This window comes from Paramormyrops kingsleyae, chromosome 1, assembly GCF_048594095.1.
Source record: "Paramormyrops kingsleyae isolate MSU_618 chromosome 1, PKINGS_0.4, whole genome shotgun sequence".
Taxonomy (NCBI): domain Eukaryota; kingdom Metazoa; phylum Chordata; class Actinopteri; order Osteoglossiformes; family Mormyridae; genus Paramormyrops; species Paramormyrops kingsleyae.
The window spans coordinates 52,881,693-52,897,500 of record NC_132797.1 but is presented as its reverse complement, the minus strand read 5'-3'; positions in this window follow the sequence as shown (position 1 = coordinate 52,897,500).

Sequence of the window (15,808 nt, the reverse complement as noted above, 5' to 3'; positions counted from 1 at the left end):
CAAACCCCCACCTTCCCCCCAAACCTCTCTCACCAAACTGCCCCCCCCACCCCCTCCCCATCTCACCGCCCCCACTTACCCATGCGGCCCGCCGTCCCCGTGCTGGCCGGGGAGGCTTCCCTTCTGCCCTGGCAGAAGGCCTGGCTTCGTCTGGTCGGTATCGGGTGTTGGGGCCCGCCTGGCAGCCCGGGGGGGGAGGGCAGAGTGGCACACGGAGAGCACCGGGAGGCCTCCGGGAGCTGGCCACTGCCCATCCCCCCCCCCCAGCTCCAACCACACCGCGCTAAACCCCCAACCCCCCCGCCCCCTCACCAAACCCCCACCCCCCATCGTGCTAAATTAGGTGTGAATGGGGCCTCCTGGCCCACTAAATGTTAATGAGGCCGCCTTTTCAACTATGTGCAAATACGGCCGACCTGGTCAAATGCATGTAAATCCGGCCGCCTTTTCAACTGTGAAAATCCGGCCGCCCGGTCAACTAGGTGCGAACGGGGCCGCCGGGTCCACTTAATGTAAATGAGGCCGCCCACTGCCCTACATTTAAGTCTCACATTAACAGACTCAAAGGGATACCGCAATTGAGTTTGGAGGAGCCGACCATTCGGCATAACAATTGATTAATAATCAGCATTAAATAATACTTAATTAAACTTTAATTAATTTCAAACATATTGGTGGAGAATATTAAAATTTATTTGAGCTAATAATTCCTACAGTGATGATGATAAAGAGAGGTACACCCAGACATACTTTGAGAAGGAGGGTATCCGTTTGAACCCTGAAAACATCAGGGTGAACAAAGTCAAACACCAAATCTCCAAATTGTTCTTGATCAGTCTTTGGGGAAAGTTTGGCCAGAGAACAAATCAGGCAAACACCACTCTCATCAAAGATCCTGAGGTGTTTCTGCAATACATGTTTTCAAAAGAGCTTGAAGTGTCACACTTTTCATTTCTGATCGATAATGTTGCATTGGTTCAATGGCGGTACATACGGGACACTACAGCGTACGCGAGGCTTGAGCTTTACAACCTCATGGATCGCTTAGGTACGCGCACATTGTACCACAATACAGACTCTGTCATCTTTGTCAGTAAACCAGGGGACTGGATGCCGCCTTTGGGTGGCTTTCTCAGTGAACTGACGAGTGAATCGGACCCTGATGACCACATTGTGGAATTTGTTTCAGGGGCCCCCAAAACTTACGGGTACAGAACAGCAAAGGGCAAAACAAGCATGAAAGTGAAGGGAATCACGCTGCATAACACCAATTCGCCTCCCTCACAGACTTGGTTCACGACTTTGTGAGTAACCCACGTAATCCCCCTAGAGAGATCAGGACATCTACGCAACAGATTGTGCGGGACAAAAGGGGCTTCCTTTTGAAAAATAAGACAGTCAGCAAGTGTTTCAAGGTTGTGTACACTAAGTGGCAGCTTCAGCCAGAATACACCAGCTTACCTTATGGATTCTAGTAAAGGTTTTGACAATAGACTTCAGCACCTGTGTATTATATTGGGACCGAGCAATTCTGGGAAGTCATATTTCATTAAAAGACTGTTGGAAAATGTGGATTGTACATTGTCCAGAGTGCCTGAAAATGAAAATGGTGTTATTCTTGCTGGCAGCCATTGTATGATGAATTGTTGTACAAAATAAAGAACATTAAAATTGTGGAAGGAATACCGGAGTCTCTGTGTGACGATGATCTTTTGCCACCAAATAAAATCAACCTAATCATCATTGATGATCTTATGGAAAAAGCCAGCGATAACAACGAAGAGGAAAAGGCGTTTACTAAGTACACACATCACAGAAATCTAAGTGTTATATATCTGGTGCAGAATCTTTTCTTCCAAGGCAAGAAAAGCCGAACCATCAATCTTAATGCCAATTACATCATGTTAGAGGTGTAACAAAAAAGGTTACCTGGTACCTTGGGCGGAGCTTAAAGCTCTCCCCATCTATGACGTCATAAGCGGGATGTGGGCATATCCTTTGTTCTGATTGGTCGGGGGGAGGGGGTTTTGGCCAAATGGTATCATACATGCTTATGCCACGTGTTGCCGATAGGGGGGTGTTAAACTTTAATAGAATAAAAATACATTACATGTATTTAATTAATGTGTTATTTTTAATTACGTTTTAAGGAATAATAAAACATATAGCAGGATGAACGTAAGCTATGGCAAAACTTTAGTGTTACATTTAAAAAGAAAGAAAAGCAGGCGGAATTTAAACAAGTACAAACATGCCCGAGCGAAACACCGTATTTTAAACAAACGACACAAGTCCAAACTTTAACTTTTAAACTAAAGACATACCCGAGCGAAACAAGCACAAAAGAGCAAATGTGAAACAAGAACAAACATTTAAAACCCATTACATTTAACCAACGTGTTTAAAGAAGAAGAAAAACTTTTAGCGATATTTACCAGTGTTAGGTTGAAGAAAACATTTAACCAGTAAACATTTTAGCACAAGTTTTTAAAAACAAGAAAAGCCGTAATCAGTTTAACAGTTTATTTCAATGTAAAAGAGAAAAAGCATTTTCACCAAACGCGAAGATCCATCGATAGCGGCTCTCGGTTCCGTCAGTGTAGCAAGGCGGCCATTATCCTGCAACGGAGCAAAGCCGGCATGCTGCCGACCTGTTCCAAACTTGCGCGACAAATGATCGACTGCTGGGGGAAGGGGAGGGGCATAAACACGCCGAAACACGTTCAAAATGGCGACGGCTGAAATTGTAATCGCTAGCCCATGGCCCTTAATTGTGTGAGCACGCCGCCATCCTGACAGAATGCGCATTAACTCTATTTGTTAATCTGACTTATTGAAGTTGAAGTTTATTGTCATGTGTACTAAGTACAGCGTACAGAGCACAATGAAATTCTTACTTGAAAACCACCCCCCCCACACAGACAGAACATAAGACAAGATACACACAAGACATAGAAGACAAAGACAAAGTGGTGTAGCAGCAATAATAATAATAAATAGTCTAAGTTGCATAGTTTGAGTGTGCATAATATACAGTGACAGTGCATAGTGTGAAGTAAGTTGCACAGTAAGGGATTTTACCACAATTACTGATTGTTGAATAGCCTGATGGCACTGGGGTAGAAACTGTTCCTGAATCGAGTCGTGCGTGTGAGAATTGTCCTGAGTCTCTTGCCTGATGGCAGGAAAGTAAAAAGTGCCAATGCAGGGTGGCTGGGGTCTTTCAGGATGTTCTTGGTTTTCCTGAGACAGCGCATGCTATAGATGTCCGTTATTGCAGGGAGTGGTGTGCCTGTGATCTTCTGAGCTGTTTTCACCACCCTCTGCAAAGCTTTCTTGTCTTGAGCAGTGCAGCTGCCGTACCAGGACGCAATACTCCCTGTGAGGATGGACTCCACAGTGCACCTGTAAAAGCTGGTGAGGACAGAGGTGGACACCCCAGCCTTCTTTAGGCGTCTGAGGAAGTGAAGTCGTTGATGGGCTTTTTTGGTGACCGCTGCTGTATGGTCTGAGGACTTGAGGTTGGCACTGAGGGTGACCCCAAGGAGCCTGAAGCTGCTGACCCTTTCCACGGCACCTCCTCCGATGTAGATAGGGGGATGAGCTGCATCCTGCCTCCTAAAATCCAAAACCATCTCCTTGGTTTTGCTGATATTGAGAGAGAGGTTGTTCTCCTGGCACCACTCTGCCAAGAGTCTCACCTCCTCTCTGTCTCGTCGTTGTTGCTGATCAGGCCGACAACGGTTGTATCATCAGCAAACTTGATGATAGTGTTGGAGCTGTGTCTGGACACACAGTCGTGTGTAAACAGGGAGTACAGTATTGGGCTCAGAACGCTTCCCTGTGGTGTGCCAGTGTTGAGGATCATTGTGGTGGAGGTGTTTTTGCCGATCCTCACATGCTGTGGTCTGTTGGTGAGGAAGTCCAGAACCCAGTAGCACAGAGTAGCACTGAGTCCCAGCACCCGCAGCTTCTGGATCAGCTTGGAGGGAATAACTGTGTTGAATGCAGAGCTGAAGTCCACAAACAACAGTCTGGCATAGCAGTTCTTATTGTCCAGGTGAGCCAGGGTGGTGTGGATGGTGTGTGAAATGGCGTCGTCAGTGGATCTATTGTGACGATATGCAAATTGGAGGGGGTCCAGACTGGTCGGAATGGAGCTCAAGATGTGCCTCATTACCAGCCTTTCAAAGCATTTCATTGTGATGGAGGTTAGTGCAACAGGCCAAAAGTCATTAAGGCAGTTGGCTTTGTTCTTTTGGGAACTGGGACAATGGTGGTGTTTTTAAAACAGATGGGGACAGTTGAGCTTTGCAGGGAGGTGTTAAAAATGTCAGTGAAGACGGCAGACAGCTGCTCGCTGCACACCTTCAGTACACGACCCGAAATTCCATCTGGACCGGCAGCTTTGCGGATGTTGACTCTGTTAAACATGTTCCTCACGTCCGCAAGAGACACGGTTGGAGTGACGTCATCATGCAGATCAGCCGGAGCCTGCTCTGGGGGGTGAGAGTTAGCGAGCTCAAAGCGTGCATAGAATGCATTCAGTTCGTTTGGGAGTGATGGGCTGGCGGAAACGAGTGAGTGAGCTCGTGGTTTGTAATCCGTCAACGTCTGAATCCCCCTCCACATCTGACGGGCGTCACGTGTGCAGCTAAACTGGGAGTCCACTTTGCTGCTGTACTCCCGTTTCAAGCTCCTGATGGCTTTCCGGAGATCGTATCTGCATTTTTTGTACAGGTCCGCATCTCCGGACTGGAAAGCACGCGTGCGCTCGCGGAGCTTACGCCGGATGGTAGCGTTAGCCCAGGGTTTCTGGTTGGGGAATGTCCGTACAGTTTTAGTGGGGATGCATTCCTCTACGCAGGTCTTAATGAAATCAGTTACCGCCGTGGTGTACTCGTCCAGGTCAGAGGATGAGTCTCTGAACATGTCCCAGTCCACACAGTCAAAGCAGTCCTGAAGTTTCTCCTCTCCCTCCCGTGTCCAGCGCTGCACCGTGCGTGTCACCGGCTCCTCGCGCTTTAGTTTCTGCTTGTAAACAGGCAGTAACAACACCGCGCTATGATCGGAGGCGCCCAGATGCGCGCGAGGCAGAGAGCGATATGCACTCCGATGTTCGGTGTAGCAATGGTCGAGCGTGTTGTTTCCCCGAGTGGGGCCGGAGACATGTTGGTGATATTTTGGGTACACAGTCTTAAAATTCGCCTTATTAAAGTCCCCAGAGACAATGAACAATCCATTCGGCTGCGCATCCTCATGGCTGGTGATCAGCTGGTAGAGTTCACTCAGAGCACGCTGTGTGTTCCCTTGCGGTGGGATATATACCGCGGTCAGAAACACTGCGCTGAACTCTCTCGGCAAGTAGAACGGCCGGCACTTTATCAGCAGGTACTCGAGGTCCGGAGTGCAGTTCCGTGCAATAATTTCCACGTTCGTGCACCACGAGTTGTTGACGAGGAAGCACACACCACCCCCTCGTTTCTTCCCCGACATCTCTGTCCGATCAGCCCGATGGATTGTGAACCCCTCCGGTTGGACTGCATGGTCTGGGATGCTCTCAGTCAGCCACGTCTCCGTGAAGCAGAGAACACAGCAGTTCCTCAGTTCTCTGTGGGATAGGAGTCTTCCTCTGAGGTCGTCCAATTTGTTGTCCAAGGACTGGACGTTTGCCAAAAAAACGCTTGGCATCGGTGGTCGTAGTCCGCGGCGTTTCAGTCTGACTTGCACCCCAGCCCTTCGGCCCCGTCTCCGCTCGCGCGTCCATCGTGTGCCTCCAGCTGGGTCGCGTCGGCCGATGTGCTCGCGGGTGAGTAGCGAAGTCACCTCAGGGTCTAAAACAGCAATATTTCCATATTGCTCGCTAATATTTAAGAGTGTTTGTCTATCATACTGGATTAGACTACTCGCTGGCCATAAACTAGACATTACAAACAGGACAATATACGCAAATATACGCAAAACAGACAAATCTGCGAGGAGCGGCATTCAACACGTCACCACTCTACGGCGCCGAACTTCGTGTTTGTAAATAGTATAAATATAAATAGTATAAATAGTATAAATAGTATTTGTAAATAGTATAAATAATATATTTCTAAATTAAATAAATAAAGGTCGATTTGTAATCAATGCCCGCCTTGCACTGGCTTTGAGACTGATCATCCGTTCACAAGCCATTAAACATGGGGTAGAATCATCCGCTCCCAGGCTATTAGACATACACTCACCTAAAGGATTATTAGGAACACCTGTTCAATTTCTCATTAATGCAATTATCTAATCAACCAATCACATGGCAGTTGCTTCAATGCATTTAGGGGTGTGGTCCTGGTCAAGACAATCTCCTGAACTCCAAACTGAATGTCAGAATGGGAAAGAAAGGTGATTTAAGCAATTTTGAGCGTGGCATGGTTGTTGGTGCCAGACGGGCCGGTCTGAGTATTTCACAATCTGCTCAGTTACTGGGATTTTCACGCACGACCATTTCTAGGGTTTACAAAGAATGGTGTGCAAAGGGAAAAACATCCAGTATGCGGCAGTCCTGTGGGCGAAAATGCCTTGTTGATGCTAGAGGTCAGAGGAGAATGGGCCGACTGATTCAAGCTGATAGAAGAGCAACTTTGACTGAAATAACCACTCATTACAACCGAGGTATGCAGCAAAGCATTTGTGAAGTCACAACATGCACAACCTTGAGGCAGATGGGCTACAACAGCAGAAGACCCCACCGGGTACCACTCATCTCCACTACAAATAGGAAAAAGAGGCTACAAATTGCACGAGCTCACCAAAATTGGACAGTTGAAGACTGGAAAAATGTTGCCTGGTCTGATGAGTCTCGATTTCTGTTGAGACATTCAAATGGTAGAGTCAGAATTTAGCGTAAACAGAATGAGAACATGGATCCATCATGCCTTATTACCACTGTGCAGGCTGGTGGTGGTGGTGTAATGGTGTGGGGGATGTTTTCTTGGCACACTTTAGGCCCCTTAGTGCCAATTGGGCATCGCTTAAATGCCACGGCCTACCTGAGCATTGTTTCTGACCATGTCCATCCCTTTGAGACCACCATGTACCCATCCTCTGATGGCTACTTCCAGCAGGATAATGCACCATGTCACAAAGCTCGAATCATTTCAAATTGGATTCTTGAACATGACAATGACTTCACTGTACTAAAATGGCCCCCACAGTCACCAGATCTCAACCCAATAGAGCATCTTTGGGATGTGGTGGAACGGGAGCTTCGTGCCCTGGATGTGCATCCCACAAATCTCCATCAACTGCAAGATGCTATCCTATCAATATGGGCCAACATTTCTAAAGAATGCTTTCAGCACCTTGTTGAATCAATGCCACGTAGAATTAAGGCAGTTCTGAAGGCGAAAGGGGGTCAAACACCGTATTAGTATGGTGTTCCTAATAATCCTTTAGGTGAGTGTATGGTGTAGTCATAAACAGTCGCGGATGTTTACACGAAACCATGCATCAAACAAATAATAATGATTCATAAGACAACCATTTCAAAATGGTAACAACAAACGGAGCGAACGCTATTTCAAATAAGTCCCCTTAAACATGACGTTTTTTAAAGTAATGAAGCACTGTTCAACCAATGTGAATAATAAAGTAAAAGCGCCATAAACATTTTGAAAAAAGAATCAACGAATAACGCTGGTAATCCTTGTTAAAATGAGCGTACAGCATTACCCCAGAGGCGGTGGGGGGTGGTTAAAAGACGGCCTGCCGCTAGTTTTAAACTAGAAATAATTCTCTTTAACATGAACGTGCTTTTTTTTTAATACAATGTTTAATACAATGTATGTGAACAGCCTAGACGATAAGTTTTAGGGAATGAATCTACGTGTTTTTAACATAAATTTAGAAGCATGGGTGTGGTACAGTCTCAGCACATTTTTTTGTTAACGGGGTTCACAGCAGGGTCAGTGAAACAGTGGGAGGTCGCGCACCTGTTGACAACTGGCTTGAGATAGACCGGGTCCCAAGGTTATTATCCATTTGTCATAATGTCATAAACCAGCGCCGATGTTTTTCCCGAAAAAAGAATCAAACAAAGAATATTGATTGGTAAACCAGATGACAAGTATACCCCCACCAAGCTGGGGGCTTATTAAGGGGGTGAGCGCTAGGTCCACATTAACACTCACGTCAAGGAGCGAAAGAAACGGACACTTCATTTTCTGATCTATGACATATCAACGTTGGAAAATGGAACTCTCGAGGTAAGCTACATTTTCATTTAAATGTATTTTACAATTGCTGTTATAGATTTTTTCTGCTGTGAAAATATATTATTGTTATTTTGACCAAGAATTTTCGAACATAGCTATGGATTTTACTGATTAAATGTGACAAAAGACTGAAAGTGTTTTTGCTCACAGTTGCAGCTAACGACGACGACACTGAACTGCGTGAACTGCTATGCACGCCAACGGTTATTTTCAGAGATAATCGTGAAGGGCCGGACCCCGGCAAGTTAGCCATAAACGGAAAAGAGCGGATAGTTTTAACGGTACGTTGGCCTATATCGCTTACCCCGTATCATTGGCTTTTCTGTATGAAATGCTTAACAGTGACTGTTCTTTAATAGACACGGCTGATGATGAATTGCTGGTCGCTGTGGCCAAAAAAATTGAAGCGGAGCTAGCAACAGAAAGCGTGCAGGACCAGCCGACTGAACAACTGGAATTTGAGCGACTTGGGGCTTCCACGACACAAAGTGCACCATTAGACCAAGGAGGATCTGCGTGCGGTGTTCCAGCATCCTCACCCCGTGCCTTAACGGAGCCACCGCTGTGGTCACAAGATACCACCCCCTTAACACCTTGGCAGCGGCCTGTTTTGATTTCCTGGCCTGTAGATGATTCCCGAGAGGAGCGTTTGAAGGCGCTCAAACTAGCATTCTTCCTTTTTCAGGATCAGATGTGTGATTTTTTGGCGGATCTGTCTGACCAGATCTAAAGAATAAGCAGGGGACATGTCTGAAAAACGGTGGATGTGTAGTTTTGATGGGGCCGGGGGGTCTAGAAGGATGCATGTAAACGATGACGATGGAGAAGCAACGATTAACCCTGATCTGCAACAGCTGACTGATGAAATGAATGACGGACCGCAGGGTGAAGTTAACCCCCTTTTGCTTGCCATGATAAATGAATTAAACTCACCAAATGTGGAAATGGCGGACGGGCACGCGACCGAGCCTGGTGTTAGGTGCGACAACGGACTGGACACAGATATTGAAATGCCTGATGTAGATGACGGTGTGGTCATGCACTCTCAACTAGGGGTGTAACGATACACCAAAGGCACGATTCGGTTCGGTTCACGGTTTTGGAGCCTTGGTTCGGTTCGGTTTCTGTTTGCTGTGGGGTTAGGGTTGATGTCATCTTAACAGCAATGCTAAGGAACAATAGATTCACTTAATAACAAGAACAACTAAACTTTTTCTTTATTAACTTTGCCATCACATTTTTAGTACAGTCAGGATACCTGAGTAAACAACAAAAATTAAATAAATACCTCCAATATAGACTAGTCAGAAAAAAACAATTCTCTTTAGTGCAGCCATCTTAACTAAGTAAACTAAAATTAAATAAATAACTGCAGTGTAGACTACTGAAAGATAAACAGGCTTGTCTTCTCTAAGGACATTTGGAATATTCAATTAAAAGTTTTAAGTTCTTCTTCAAAAACACCATACAGCTGGGATTGCTGTAGAGGCTGCTGGGATTGCTGTAGAGGCTGCTGGGATTGCTGTACTGATCGGGAGTGGTGTAGTCGCTGTGTGCACTTGTGTTGTGTTGTGTGCCTGTTGAAGCGGTTGATTTGATTTGAATTATCTGTAAAGGTATATTTGAGCGTTTGTGTGCCAGCACGGTTACGTGGGTGGTTGTTGTTGTTTTCATTTTTTACTCTTATTTTTACGTGTGTACTTGTCTGTCCTTGTGAGTGTTACCGACAGCTGCGGGCGCGAGCGGCGTTTCTGTTTGCGTCCTTCGCATCAAACACCCGCGGGTAATATTATCGAACATCGGTAACATTAACTCTAAAAGGTCAGTTGCTCCGGAGCTTTGCTCGGTCGCCGGTCGGGGCCGGGAGGACATTTTCCACTTTTTTTCCCGCTCCGGCAGTAGCCTGCTTTGAGAGGGTTTTTGTGGTTTTTTGGCCTCCCTAGAGCAACTTCGCTTTAGTTTAGCTAAACGTGGTTCAGCAGGAAGTTAATCTCGGGTAAGTAATTGTAAATTTGGTTATTTTAAAAGTAAAATTTAAGGGTTGTTATCGCTGACGCTGCCGGATAATTTATAATAAAGTACCGATTTAACGCAAGTGTTAATTTAGTGCTTTAGTGTACTCGGCACTTTGTTTTAACTATACGTTAATTAGATCAACTAAAAGTTTAAATAATCTCTATTAATATACTGGGCTGGGAGTAAAGGACGGGGACATAGTGAGTTAGGTAATTATGGGGCCAACTCAGTGTTGTGTTTGCAAGATGTTTGCCCTTCTGGATGCTTGCGTCCAGTCGGACTTCGTCTGCGAGCGATGTGGGTTAGTTGACTCACTCATGGTCCAGGTTCGTGACCTAGAGGAGCGACTGGCTCTCATCCAGCATAGCAATGAGTTAAAGGGAGAATGATGAACAGTTAGGTCGAGAGAGCTGGGTGAACGTAGGTCGTAGACGTAGAAAAGGGCGTACACAGTTCACAGAGGCGGCATCACCTGAAGTAACGGTTTCTAACCGCTTTCAGGTGCTTCCAGCTTTAGAGCCGGAAGAGACTGGGGAGGCAGGTGGGCCCTTGGGCACCAAGGAGCCACCTAACCCCAGTAGGAGGGAGGTTGTGGTAGTAGGGGATTCAATTATAAGAGGTGTAGATAGTTATGTGTGCACCCGTGATAGAGGGTCCCGTACGGTGTCTTGCCTGCCTGGTGCCCAGGTAGGGGACCTTCCAGATCGAGTGGACAGGCTTTTGGCCCCAGCCGGGGTGGATCCAGTGGTCGTGGTGCATGTTGGCACCAATGACATAGGAAAGGGCAGAAGGGCTGTTCTGCAAGATAAATTTATAGAAGTCGCGGATAAGCTTAGACGCAGAACATCCACGGTGGTATTCTCTGGAATACTTCCCGTGCCACGTGCAAGTCAGGCAAAATTAGCTGAGATAAGGGGATTAAATGCGTGGCTAAAATGGTGGTGTAGGAAAGAGGGGTTCAGGTTTATGGGGCACTGGAAGACCTGGAACAGGTGGGACCTGTTCAAGCCGGACGGGTTGCATCTGAACCATAGGGGAACCAGTGTATTGGGGAGGCGTATGTGCAGAATAGTTGAGGAATGTTTAAACTAGGGACTGGGGGGGCAGGGAGGTCAGTTATGAATTTATGTGGGGAGAGACGGAAAGCCCAAATAAATATTAAAAGTAGACAATGTAAAAGGCCTACCATTAGTGGTCTGTATTTGAATGCTAGGAGTATTAGAAACAAAATTAATGACTTAGAGGCTTTAATTTCTTCAGACAATTACGACATTATAGGAATAACTGAAACATGGATGAGTGACAATGATGGTGATGAATATAATATGGATGGTTATACGTTGTTCCGTAGAGACCGGATAGGCAAGAAGGGAGGTGGTGTTGCAGTATACGTAAAAGAAAACTTGCAGGCAAGGGAACTCACTGATAAAAATAAAAATTCAGAAGCTGTATGGATCAAACTTGATGCTAAAGATTCAAATGGCCTAATTGTCGGGGTTTGTTATAGGGCACCTAATGTAGCTGTAGAGGAAAGCAGAATATTATATGATGATATCAGGATTATGAGTAATAAAAATGATGTGGTGGTTATGGGTGATTTTAATTTACCTGGGATACAGTGGGACACAGTCTCTGGCTCTTCTGTAAATGAACTTGAGATGGTGGAATTAGTACAGGATTGTTTTTTTACTCAGTTTGTTAATACTCCTACCAGGGGAGAAGCCCTTCTTGATCTCGTTTTTTGTAATAACCAGGATAGGATTGGAAAATTAGAGGTTTTAGACCCATTGTACGGTAGTGATCATAACATGGTTAAATTCGAGGTTAATTTTAGTGTCCGAAGAGCAAAGTCTAAATTAAAAGTATACAATGTTAGGAAGGCTAACTTTAATGGTATGAGACGGAAATTAGAAACTGTAAACTGGACAGAGTTAAATAGCAAAACAGTTGAAGAGGCATGGGAATTTTTCAAAAGCACATTGTTGCAAGTGCAAGAGGACTTCATACCTGTTTCCAGCAAAACTAAATCTAGGAAACGACAACCAAGGTGGTTTACTAAGGAAATTAAGAATAAAGTCAGGAGGAAAAGGGCTCTGTTCCACAACTGGAAAATAACTAATGATTTCAAAATCAAGCAGGAGTATCTAAGTCTACAGGCAGAGTTAAAAAAATGACATTAGGCTATCAAAGAGGGATGTAGAAAGAAAAATTGCATTGGAGGCTAAGCATGACAGTAAAGGTTTCTTCCAATATTTTAACTCTAAGAGAGCACTAAAAGCTGAAATCACTAATTTGCAGGATAGTAAGGGCCTTATAATTGATAACGAAATTGATATGGTAAACGAGTTTAATGATTATTTTTCAAGGGTGTTCACAATAGAGAACACAAGTAATTTACCACCAATTAATACGAATACAGCATCGTCTATGACCAATATATGTATAACTGAGGTTGATGTGATACTAAGCCTAGCTAAACTCAAAATAAATAAATCGCAGGGGCCTGATGGCATCTTACCTTTAGTCTTGAAAGAGATGAGGGATATTATTAGCCAACCTTTGACTTTAATATTCCAGAAATCGTTATCTGCGGGTGTGGTACCATCAGATTGGAAGCATGCTAATATAACACCCATATTCAAAAAAGGGGATAGAAGTAATCCAGCAAACTATAGGCCAATCAGTTTAACTAGCATTACTGGAAAAATAATGGAAGCTATAATTCAAGTGAAAATGGTAGATTACCTAGAGGCAAATAACATTATAAAGGATAGCCAACATGGATTTAGGAGAGGTAGATCCTGCTTAACGAATCTGCTTGAGTTCTTTGAGGAAGCTACAAGTGAAATTGATCACAAAAAGGCCTATGATGTGATTTACTTAGATTTCCAGAAAGCCTTTGATGTTGTCCCCCACAAACGGCTCTTGTTAAAGCTTAAAGCTGCAGGAATTTTAGGAACTGTGGCAGCTTGGATCAAAAACTGGCTAACTGATAGGAAGCAGCGAGTAGTTATTAGAGGCACTATGTCACAGTGGGCCTCCGTTTATAGTGGGGTACCGCAGGGTTCAATTTTAGGACCACTATTGTTCCTAATTTACATTAATGATATTGACACGAATACATACAGTAAACTGGTTAAATTTGCAGACGACACTAAGGTGGGCGGGGTAGCAGATACTAATCAAGCAGCAGAGAGGCTTCAACGGGATCTGGATTTAATTAGCGAATGGGCTGATACTTGGCAGATGAAATTTAACACAGATAAATGTAAGGTAATCCATGCAGGGAGCAGAAATATACAGTACAGATATTTTATGGGTTCCACTGAAATAAAGGTAGCTGATTACGAGAAAGATCTCGGTATGTATGTTGATGCTTCCATGTCCCACTCTCGCCAATGTGGGGAAGCAATAAAAAAGGCGAACAGAATGTTGGGTTATATCTCTAGATGTGTGGAGTTTAAGTCAAGGGAGGTGATGTTACACTTATATAATTCCTTGGTAAGACCCCACCTAGAATACTGTGTGCAGGTTTGGTCACCATACCTCAAGAAGGACATTGCTGCCTTAGAAAAGGTGCAACGAAGAGCTACGAGAATGATTCCTGGTCTTAGAGGAATGTCTTACGAGGAGAGGTTAGCGGAACTGAATCTGTTCAGCCTTGAGCAAAGGAGACTAAGGGGGGATATGATTCAGGTCTATAAGATTCTAACGGGTCTGGATGCTGTTCAGCCAAATGACTATTTCAATATTAGTCTAAATACTAGAACTCGTGGCCATAAGTGGAAATTAGCGGGAGAACATTTTAAAACAAATTTGAGGAAGCACTTCTTTACACAGCGTGTAGTCAGAGTATGGAATAGTCTTCCTGCTATTGTAGTGGAAGCTAAAACCATGGGTTCCTTTAAATCAGAGCTAGATAAGATTTTAACAACTCTGAGATATTAGCTAAGTTCTCCCCAAACGAGCTTGATGGGCCGAATGGCCTCCTCTCGTTTGTAAATTTCTTATGTTCTTATGTTCTTATAATGTCCACATTCTCAGGTGAGAGGCTTGATCTCTGTGCTGTAACAATGTCCCCCGCTGTAGAGAACACCCTCTCACTGGGGACAGATGTTGCTGGGACTCCAAGGTAGCATTTAGCCAACTTGGCTACATGAGGAAACTGGCTCTCGTTGTCCTTCCACCATGCAAGTTGATTTGACTCCACTGGAAGAGTTGGCACTTGCCTATAACACGCAACCTCTTCTTTCACCATTTGAGATGGAGACTTGGGTGTAGGAGTGCTCAGCTCCACTGGAAATAACTTTCCAAACAGTTCAGAGATTGGTGCCTTTTTGGCTGGAGGATCACCACTGATGGATGCCATATCTAACTGCTCCTCTGAGACCTGGGCCTAGCAAGGACAAAGCCACAAAATAGTTTCAAGGTAATACTGCTAATTGCAGTTTATGTCAAACAAATAGAACTACGAAAAACAAACATAGTGATGCTCATTTTTGATTATCTAAGTTTTCATTTAGATAGATAGGTTTCGGTTTAAATTAATGAAAAAATATACATATACTGTGTTTGTAAAGTGGTTTTTACATGACATATTCACCAGTAAAATACATTGCAGTTTTGTGTGAAACTAAATAGTACAAGTAAAATGAAATTTAAAAAATAAGTTTGGATTAAAATAATAATAATAATAATAATACCTGCTGGGGATGGTACTCCAGAATCTTCTCCATCAGGCTGTTAAAGATGTTGCTGCGCATGGTCTCATCCAGAAAGGGCAGAGATTTAAAGCGTGGATCAAGTGCAGTGCTCATATGAAGAAACTGCACAAGTATTGAGTCAGATTCTGGGTATCTGTTGATGAAGTCGGACACAATGCTATGTTTGACATCTTTAACAACTGTTGTATCTGTGTCACTCACATTCATAGATTCCAGGATGGTGTGTTTCAGTGGCATTATCATTGAAACGGTTGGCAGCTGTTCTGTGCTCAACAGAGTTGTAACCATTTTCATGGGTTTAAGAACCTGAATGATGTCCTCAGCTAATTTTACATCTTCATCAGACAGAGTAACAATGTCCTTAATGTTTCTCTTAATGCTCCTGTCTGTAAGTGCAGAGAAAACAGCAGCCTGCTGTTCAAGGTAATGCTCAAGCATGTCATAGCTGGAGTTCCACCTGGTGGAAACATCCTGAATCAGCTTGTGTGGAGGCAGTTGGAGCATCTCTTTTTTGTCCTTAAGAACTGCTGCTACGATGGAAAAAAGTGACCCTCCTCCACTAGTTTGGCCCTTACTTCGCTGTAAAGTTGAGGCAGCACATTCTGACTGAAATGCAGTCGGCTCGGTAATTGGTATCTGGGCTCCAACACACTTAGCAAATGTGTGAATCCGTCGTTCTCAACAACGGAAAACGGCCGCATATGTAATGCCATGAAAACACCTATTGCCTTCGTGATTGTTTGAGCACGCTCGGCATTAGCTTGTAGTTTCATTCTAAAGGCAGTGGGAAAGGTTTCCTGTTTTTGAGGCTTC